The sequence below is a fragment of the Aegilops tauschii genome, chromosome 4 (assembly GCF_002575655.3).
Source record: "Aegilops tauschii subsp. strangulata cultivar AL8/78 chromosome 4, Aet v6.0, whole genome shotgun sequence".
Taxonomy (NCBI): Eukaryota; Viridiplantae; Streptophyta; class Magnoliopsida; order Poales; family Poaceae; genus Aegilops; species Aegilops tauschii.
Window position 1 is genome coordinate 171,213,425 of NC_053038.3, and position 10,908 is coordinate 171,224,332.

A 10,908-nucleotide genomic window follows, 5' to 3' on the forward strand; every position below is an offset into this window, starting at 1 on the left:
CAAGATAATCCAGAGAAACCGCACTTCATGAGATCAAGGAGCACAATAAGAAGACCAAACTGACAAGAGAATCCCCCCGGAAGGTCTCACTTGCTGGGTAGGCAAGCCCAGCAGGGTCGGGACAACATTTGGGACCAAGGCCAGGCTGCCCCAGTAGGATCTCTAGGGCTGCCAAGATCAAAGCAAGACCACAAGACAGAGCCCGACAGGCTCCGTGTCAGCAAGCCTTTGCCAAGATGACGCCGCTCCACCTCATCGTACATCAGTCACAAACTAGTGCGGTGTCGAGCTCTCAAGCTACTAGGTGGATCATGTCGAGAACTTGCGAACCTGCTGGAGAAGAGATTAACTTTATTGACATTCATCTTGACGCCGTACCACACTAATAAGAGGTATTTGGGTAAGCGGCGCGACAACCTTGCTGGGCTTCAACCTCCGCATGACACCTAGCAGTGCATTTAATGCGCTTTGTCTTTACTGCCAGAGTTAGGTATGATAGCACTGTTTGCTAGCTAATCATGCTCAGACTATTTTTCCACTGTGGTCACCCCTTTAGCTATAAAAGGAGGCCTGAGGCAACCGAGCAAAGGGTTCGAACTTTTGTTCCCTCAACACTAGTACGCGCATAGCTGCTCTCCTCGGGGCACCCTTGCGGGGCTTGAGCGCTCCGTATCTTCGTGTTCCTCCAGATCAATCCACCAAAGCAGGAGTAGGGTTTGATGCTGCAAAGCGGCCCAAACAGGGGTAAAAGAGAGTTGTTACTCACCGCGCTGCCCTGTTTATGTTTTTTGAAATTTTAGACAGTGGGAGAGGCTCCCACTGTGCTCTGTATTAAATATAAACCCAAGGGGTGTGGTTACAATATACATTTGGTAAGTTACATTTGTGTCTGCGACACACAAGTGGGAGAGGGAGGGTGGTGTAAAAACCAAAACAAAAACAACAAAAAGCTAAGTTGGGCAGAACAAGGAAGACCTAGATTGAGTCTAAGAGGGAGTCTATGAACTCTTTTTGCTCTGCCTTCACTACCTTGTTGTTTCTGCTCTATGAGCAATGTGATCGACCCCTCGCCGAACCACAAAGGGGCAACCCTACCCCATAGGTCATCGTGCTTCCTCCACGACATCTTTGGCATGCCAGGTAGGGGGACTCGCTTGTGCGAATCTGAGACAACACCCAGCGCGTCAATCATCATCGCCTTCTACATCATCAATGGCTCCCAAGAAGAAGAGCAGTTCGGCGGCGCACCCGTCCGCTTCGAAAGCCCCTTCACCCACAGCTGCGGGCTCCACAGGCACTGCCGCCGCGATGGGTGGAATGGGCATCATGCACGGTGCAATCACCACAGGCGGTGCGGCCGACGCCTGTGCTGCAGTTGGAATAGGCACCGGGGCCATAGGGGCGGCTCAGCACCCTCAACCTTCTAGCGAGCAAGCTCATGCCGGTGCGGGTCAAGGAGACGCCCAGCTTCCGCCTCCCCGCCGCACCAGTGAGCGCAATCATCGTAGTGGTGACGCCCACTTTGGCGCCAGCCAAGATCCTCTAGCTGCACCGACCAGGGGGCGTCATCAAGACATATGCCTTGTCCCACGTAGGGCGAGTGTGACAAGACCCTGAGCGGTGTCGTCGACCCACAATGACCGCGTCCACGCAGGAAAGGCCTAGCAGATCGAGAGCTTGCCCACCAAGCACAACCCCGGCCACGCCAGACCCCTCGTGATTGGTCCAAGGCAGCAAGAGCACATCGACGCTCCTTTTGGCTCATCCAGGAGTTGGGCGATGTCGAGCTTTGCTTCTCCTGCCATGCCAGGGATGGTGGTGGAAGCAATGGCAAGGGCTCAGCTATTGCTGAACTTTCCACCAGTAGCAGACAAGATGGACGAATGGAGAGCCACCATCCAAAGCCTCACCGAGTTTGCTAAAGCCAACAAGTCACATCATGTGGAACCTTCTTGATGCCTGCAAACGACACCGGCAGCCCATGTTGGGGGCCAAATAGAGAGGGGTACAGCCACGATGCAGTCCCTTCCGCAACAACCTACCCAGGGGCAGCCACGATGGGCTGAGCAACCCTAGGATGTCGATGAGCCTGACGAGGCATCAATGTCCTCGTCCGACCCACGTGCCCAGCATGATCAGCGCCAAGTGTTGAAGGACAGGAAGAAGGAAGACGCCCACGTCACCACCAAGCGCTACCACGAGACACGCCGTTAGTCAGATAGGCATAATGGCCCAGAAGTTGACGAATCTGCACCCAGTGTTGGTGGGTACTTGCCTTACGAGGTAGAATGCCCCACCTTCACTCGCGAGCTGCGGCAAGTACGTTGGCATCGTCCCACACCTTAAAGCCTGACCTCCTGGAGAAATACGATGGAAAGTTGAACCCGACAGAGTTTTTGGGCATCTACATGATTTCCGTTCAAGCTGTCGGGGGAAGGGATGAAAAGGTGCTCGCCAAGTACTATCCATTGGCACTCGAACCCAATGTGAAGTCTTGGCTGATGTACCTACCTGAGGATTCCTTCTCTTCATGGGCATACCTGTGCAACGAGTTCGTTGGTGCCTTTACAAGCGACCATCAAGAGCCTGGGAAGCCCAGTGACCTACAGGACCTCTTGCAGAAGGAGGGAGAGAGCTTGCAGAAGTATTTGCAAAGATTCAGTCGAGTACACCGCAACATCCCGAAGATACATCCGGCAGCAGTGACTGCCGCATTCCACACGAATGTGTGCAAATAGGAAGATGCGTGCCAAGTTGAATGTTTGGCTACCAAAGACCGTCAACGAACTCTATATGTTGGCAGACAAGTGTGCTCGTGCTGAGGAGGGGAGAAGAGTTCCAGGGGAGGAGATTGCTGTCGAGGTTGATTCAAAGGATGATGACGACACTCCCGCCCCAAGGAAGAAGAATAGAAAGCATAAGAAGAAGTGTAAAGGGAAAACAACAATGGCAATTGAGAGCTCCACCGATCCTAGTGTCGGCAAGAAAGCAAAGACCGAGATGCCCGACAAGGAAGCTGCTACATGCGCTGATTGCCGGGCGGCTGTGGCAACTGAGAAAACTAGTAAATCCGACGAGCCATACTGCAAGATCCACAGAACAAAGGGCCATGATCTCCAAGAATGCAGACAAGTCCAGCAGCTTGTTGAAAGACAGAAGGCTGAATATGAAAAACGCGATAAGGATAAAGGCCAAGATGGCACTGCCGGGAGAGGCCGCAGTGGCCATGGCGCTCGCCGCAGCAAGGTCAATCAGCAGGAAGAGAAGCCCGCCAGTGTGCATTGACGGGGAAGGTGAAGATGTCAGTGAAGAAGAGGATGACGATGAGTCTAGTGAACATGAATTTCAGAAGGCTACCGAGGCAATGTGTAACGCCCACGATCCGTCTATATCTCCCACGTGTCAAGGCACGACTTAGAGGCATAACCACATTGTGGTATTGTCGCAAGAAGGGTTATCTTCACACAATCCCATGTAATGAACAAGAATGGGATAACGAGAGTTGGCTTACAATTGCCACTTCACACAATACATAAATTAATTCATACATCAACCAAAATCCACACATAGACCGACTACGGTCAAATCCAAATGAAAATAAGATAACCCCAAATGCTAAATCCCCGATCGTCCCAACTGGGCTCCACTACTGATCATCAGGAAACGAAAAATAGTAACGACCACGTTCCTCGTCAAACTCCCACTTGAGCTCGGTTGCGTCACCTGCACTGGTATCGTCGGCACCTGCAACTGTTTTGGTAGAATCTGTGAGTCACGAGAACTCAGCAATCTCACACCCGCGAGATCAAGACTATTTAAGCTTATAGGAAAGGATGGGGTAATGAGGTGGAGCTGCAGCAAGCACTAAGCATATATGGTGGCTATTATACGCAAATGAGAGCGAGAAGAGAAGCAACGCAATGGTCACGAAGCTAGAAATGATCAAGAAGTGATCCTGAAACTCCTTACGTGCATACATAACACAGACCGTGTTCACTTCCTGGACTCCGCCGAAAAGAGACCATCACGGCTACACCCACGGTTGATGTATTTTAATTAAGTCAAGTGTCAAGTTCTCTACAACCGGACATTAACAAATTCCCATCTGCCTCATAACCGCGGGCACGACTTTCGAAAGATAATACCCTGCAGGGGTGTCCCAACTTAGCCCATTATAAGGTCTCACGGTCAACGAAGGATAAACCTTCTCCCGGGAAGATCCGATCAGTCTCGGAATCCCGGTTTACAAGACATTTCGACAGTGGTAAAACAAGTCCAGCAAAGCCGCCCGATGTGCTGACAAATCCCGATAGGAGCTGCACATATCTCGTTCTCAGGGCACACCGGGTGAACACTACGTACAACTAAAACCAGCCCTCGAGTTTCCCCGAGGTGGCGCTGTAAGTGGCTCTAGTTTGGACCAGCACTCAGAGGAGCACTGGCCCGGGGGTTTAAATAAAGATGACCCTCGGGCTCGCGAAAACCCAAGGGAAAAAGGCTTAGGTAGGCAAATGGTAAAACCAAGGTTCGGCCTTGCTGGAGGAGTTTTATTCAAGGCGAACTGTCAAGGGGGTCCCATAAATGACCCAACCGTGTAAGGAACGCAAACTCAAGGAACATAATACCGGTATGACGGAAACTAGGGCGGCAAGAGTGGAACAAAACACCAGGCATAAGGCCGAGCCTTCTACCCTTTACCAAATATATAGATGCATTAATCAAATAAGAGATATTGTGATATCCCAAAAAAATCCATGTTCCAACATGGAACCAACTTCAACTTCACCTGCAACTAGCAACGCTATAAGAAGGGCTGAGCAAAAGCAGTAACTTAGCCAAACAACGGTTTGCTAGGAAAGGATGGTTAGAGGCTTGACATGGCACATATCTGAGCCATGATATAGCAAGTGGTAGGTAGCGCAGCATGGCAATAGAATGAACAACTAGCAAAGCAAAGATAGAAGTGATTTCGAGGGTATGGTCATCTTGCTTGCAAGGTTCTCAGAGTTGTCGAAAGCTTGATCCTCGTAAGCGTACTCAACAGGTTCCTCGTTCACGAACTCGTCTCCCGGCTCTACCCACAGCAAGAACACAAGCAATGGAACCACAATCAATCACGGTGCAATGCACAAGCAACATGATGCAATACATGCATGATATGCGAGATGTGATATGCGATGCATATGCGTGCTCCGGAAGAAAAAAGGATGAACAAGGCAGTAACTTGGCAAAACAAGTATGCCACTGGAAAGATGAGATGATTTTTGTCGAAATCGATATAAAGATCACCGGAAACGGATGCACGGTTTGCAAATGGCAAGCAAAACAAGAATGACACGATTCTGCGAGTAACAGCATGATAGCACTTAGAATACATCAAGTAACTATGCTAAAACATCCCAACATAGCAACAAAGCATATGGAAGTGATCTACAGGAGATGCTTGACAAAAGATGAACACTGAGGTACGGCTAGATCACAACATAACAGGTTCAAACAAGCATGGCAAAAGTGCAAAAGATAGCAGCTTCACAGACTTGGTGAAAATACTGAACATGGCTGAAACAGCATCAGGGAGCAATGTTCAGAGCAAGAAAAACACATGCTGCGGGAACTTATCATTGCAAAACAAGGCATGACAAGAATCTGATAAATGCATAGAACAAAAGTCCCTTACTGACCATGAGCCAAAAAGGACCAGAAGATATGATGGCACCCATGTAAACATAGCAAGTTTCGTTAACAGGTTTCAGACTTATGAAGGCATCTTTGTGAGCTCGATTCACTCATCACAAAGCAATGCATGACAAAACAAACATACCTACAGCAAGATGGCATGTTTATGAAGCTAACCATGGCAAGAGCAATTTTATAGCATGTATGGATCAACTACAACAACCTTGGCAAATTCGAATATCATGTTAATAATCTGCCAGCAATATTTTATAGTAAAAGTAGAGCAAGATTAAGACATGCTATGGCACTCTATAATTGCAAACAGGGACATGGATGGATAGAGCACAACTATATCTATAAAACATCCTGACTGAACATACTCAAAAGAAGCAGGGATCTCACTTTAGACACATGGATACATGGCAACAAAATAACAGCAGTAACAGACTTGGCAAAATCCTAAGTCCCTGAAAATAGAAACATCACGAAGCCTAGTTTGCATGCTTGTGCTAGTCACCACATAGATCACAAAAATACATGGCATAAACCTCTGTAAATATGGCATGGCATAGATCAAAACACCTGTAGAGCTCATGCCCATAAGGTGCACACATCAAATGCAACAAAAATAACAAAACATCAAGTTCTGATAAGTAACAGCAGTAAACATCATATAGCACTCCTGCACCAGATATTTGGGCATCAAGATGGACCCAAACGAGCATGGCACAATGGAACACACTTAAGAGCATCTCGTGATGAACATTTTGATATATCATGCACGCAAAACGGAGCAATATGCAATGAGATATGCCATGATGAATAGAGCAACATAATGCGATATAATCGGGACTTGGCAGAAAAAACGAGGGGGAAAACAACCTTGTTCAGATCTAGGGTTGGTGCGGAAATCGAGGATCGCCGGAGTTCGGACGGGGACGGCCGGAGGGGACGAGGCCGGGTGCCGGAGAGGGAGGAGACAGCGGGGACGCCGGTGATGCGGGCGGCAGCAAGGACGCGCGCGGAGGCGGCGGGGACGGGCGAGGACGGCGGTGATATCTCTCACGTGTCGAGGCACGACTTAGGGGCATAACCGCATTGTAGGTTTTGTCGCATAAAGGGTCATCTTCACACAATCCCATGTAATGAACAAGAATGGGATAAAGAGAGTTGGCTTACAATCGCCACTTCACACAATACATAAATAATTCATACATCATCCAAAATACACACATAGACCGACTACGGTCAAATCCAAATGAAAATCAGATAACCCCAAATGCTACATCCCAGATCGTCCCAACTGGGCTCCACTACTGATCTTCAGGAAACGAAACATAGTAACAACCAAGTTCCTCGTCAAACTCCCACTTGAGGTCGGTTGCGTCACCTGCACTGGTATCGTCGGCACCTGCAACTGTTTTGGTAGAATCTGTGAGTCACGAAGACTCAGCAATCTCACACCCGCGAGATCAAGACTATTTATGCTTATAGGAAGGATGGGGTAATGAGGTGGAGCTGCAGCAAGCACCAAGCATATATGGTGGCTAACATACGCAAACAAGAGCGAGAAGAGGAGCAACGCAACGGTCGCGAAGCTAGAAGTGATCAAGAGGTGATCCTGAAACTACTTACGTTCCTACATAACCCGAACCGTGTTCACTTCCCGGGCTCCGCCGAAAAGAGACCATCACGGTTAGACACGCGGTTGATGCATTTTATTTAAGTCAAGTGTAAGTTCTCTACAACCGGACATTAACAAATTCCCATCTGCCACATAACAGCGGGCACGGCTTTCGAAAGATAATACCCTGCAGGGGTGTCCCAACTTGGCCCGTTATAAGCTCTCACGGTCAACGAAGGATATTCCTTCTCCCTGGAAGACCCGATCAGTCTCGGAATCCCGGTTTACAAGACATTTCGACAATGGTAAAACAAGACCAGCAAAGCCGCCCGAATGTTCCGACAAATCCCGATAGGAGGTGCACATATCTCGTTCTCAGGGCACATCCGGATGAGACATCCTACGAGTAAAACCAATCCTCAAGTTTCCCCAAGGTAGCCCCGCAGTCTACTCGGTTCGGACCAGCACTCAGAGGAGTACTGGCCCGGGGGTAAATAAAGATGACCCTGGGGCTCGCGAAAACTCAAGGAAAAAAGACTTAGGTAGGCAAATGTAAAACCAAGGTTGGGCCTTGCTGGAGGAGTTTTATTCAAGACGAACTTTCAAGGGGGTCCCATAAATCACCCAACCGCGTAAGGCACGCAAAATCAAGGAACATAACACCGGTATGACGGAAACTAGGGCGGCAAGAGTGGAACAAAACAGCAGGCATAAGGCCGAGCCTTCCACCCTTTACCAAATATATAGATGCATTAATTAAATAAGAGATATTGTGATATGCCAAAATATCCATGTTCCAACATGGAACCAAACTTCAACTTCACCTGCATCTAGCAACGCTATAAGAAGGGCTGAGCAAAAGCGGTAACTTAGCCAAACAACGGTTTGCTAGGAAAGGTGGGTTAGAGGCTTGACATGACAACATGGGAGGCATGATATAGCAAGTGGTAGGTAGCGCGGCATAGCAATAGAGCGAACAACTAGCAAGCAAAGATAGAAGTGATTTCGAGGGTATGGTCATCTTGCCTGCAAGGTTCTCAGAGTTGTCGAAAGCTTGATCCCCGTAAGCGTTCTCAACAGGTTCCTCGTAAGCATTCTCGTCTCCCGGCTCTACCCAAAGCAAGAACACAAGCAAAGGACCAACAATCAATCACGGGAAATGTACAAGCAACATGATGCAATACATGGCATGCTATGCGAGATGTGATATGCAATGCATATTTGTGCTCCGGAAGGGAAAATATGAACAAGGCATCAACTTGAAAAACCAAGTATGCCGCTGGAAATATGAGATGATTTTGGTTGAAATCGATATAAAGATCACCGGAATCGGATGCACGGTTTGCAAATGACAAGCAAAACAAGGATGGCACAATTCTACGATTAACAGCACGATGCCACTTAGTATGCAACAAGAAGCTAAGCTACTGCACTCCAACATAATAACAAAGCATATGAAAAGTGATGTACTCAAGATTCTTGACAACAGATGAACAGTGAGCTACGGCTAGATCACAAAATAAGAGGTTCAAACAAGCATGACAAAAGTGCAAAAGATATCAGCTTCACAGACTTAGTGAAAATACTGAACATGGCATAAACAGCAGCAGGTAGCAATGTTTAGAGCTAGCAAACAATATGCTACAGGAACATATCATGGCATGCTAGTACTACATGCACTTAACAAAACTCAACTAGTGAACATGCTCCAGAAACCTACAGAAATGATGATAGCATCGATGCAAACATGGCAAGTGACATAAACAGAGTCCAGACTTGGTAGAATTTAAGGTCATGGCAGAAACAGATTCATGATAGTATGTTTGCAAGCTTGTTTAGCTCAAAATAAAACATATCATGGCATGAGCTTGATTGCAGAAGCAAGTAGGCATGATGAAGAGCATGTTCATGTGCAAAACTACCTCATAGCATATTTGCATAAATATACACATGAAAGACAAAACAGCAACATGATGTAAAATGACATGTGTGCAAACTTGCTCAAATGCAGAAACTAATGCCACCACTGGGTTGGTGGGATTTTTCTACCCCAAAAACATATATAATATGTCTAGGTTGCAGTAGAAAAATCCGCACATTTATGCAAAAACAAATACAACCTATAATTTAAACCTCTGCATGTGCCAAATCTGGCATGTTCCGAATTTGGAATGAAACAGAAGACGTGAGGGAAAGCTAGATGCACCCAGGCTGACCCAGCCGTTAGACTGACTGGTAGGGCCGTGGTTCACGTGGCTGGGTGTGTGTATGACCGGTGGGGCCAAGGCGTCAGTGTCACAATGAAAAAATAATATCCACAGAAAACTGTGGAGAGCCTGTGATTCGAACCCAGGTCTCCTGGTTGCGATCGTGGGCGGGCTACCAGTTGGGCTAGGACGGGGCTGCTGGTTTGGTAGGCGCTTGGCTCTGGTTGAAGCAACGTGAGGCTGATACGGGCCCCTTCTCATCTGCAACAGAGAAGACGCCGACGGTGCGTGCGATCAACGACGACCACCGGAGCAAAGGGGCACCGGCGGGGGTACGGGATAGGCCAGAGTGGTACGCGCACGCGGTGCTAGAAGGGAACGTGTGTGCATGTGAAGCAACTGCGGGAGTTGGCGTGCGGGGTGCTCGAGCTCGAGCATCTGCTCGGCTCGGGATGCGACAAGCACGACAGGCAGGGGGAGCAGCAGGGCGCAACGCGGGCAGACTGTGCACTGCGGTTGCGCGGGCGAGCAATGGGGGGCGCGGGCAACGAGAGCTGGGGCGTGCGCTGCAACTACAAGCAACAACTGCACTACAGAACACTCCGGAGTGGGGGGAGCACGACGCGAACATGGCCGGAGCGGTGACTACGCGAGGCTATCGCGAGAGGAGGATGGCGGGGGAGATGCTCGGCTCACCTAGCGTCCACAGGACGTGTAGATGTGGCCGGGGTGTCAACAGAGGGACGACGGCGAGCTGACGAACGAGGTGACGAGCTCTGTCCCGAGAAGCAGACGTAGCTGAGGTAGCCGAACTTGGCGATCCTTGGGCGCGGCTCGACGTCAGAATGGATCCCGGGCGGCGCTGCGGTGCTCGGGGTCGACGGAGGGGAGACCGGCGTCGCACCTACGCCGACGAGGAGCTCTTGCTCGGGCCGGCCATGGTGGCTGTAGGGACGAGACGGAGCGGGGAAGCAGGGCGTGGGTGCCTCTTACCCGTGGCGGCGGCACGGAGGGGAAAGAAGGGAGGAGGAGGAACCCTAGGCTTGCCCTAGGTTGGCCCTTTATAGGGGGGAAGCGAGGGACGTGGAGGCCACGGTGGCCATGTGTGCTCCTGTCCTCTGCTTTACGGTGAGAGGAACGAGCGAGGGAGGAGGAAGAGGAATAGGGGTTTGGGTCGCTGCAACTGGGGCCGGCGTGGGGCTCCAGCGTGGAAAGGAGGGGGAGCGAGGGAAGCACTGCTGGCTCGCTGGGGAAACTGGGTCGGCCTAGAGTGAGGAGGTCTAGCCGGGCTGTGATGCTGCTGGGCTGCCCACTTCTGCTTTCTTTTCTTTTCTTCAAACAGAAAAAGAAAACAAGAAAAGCACAGAGAGCTAAGAGAGGTGCTGGGGATATATAAAAATA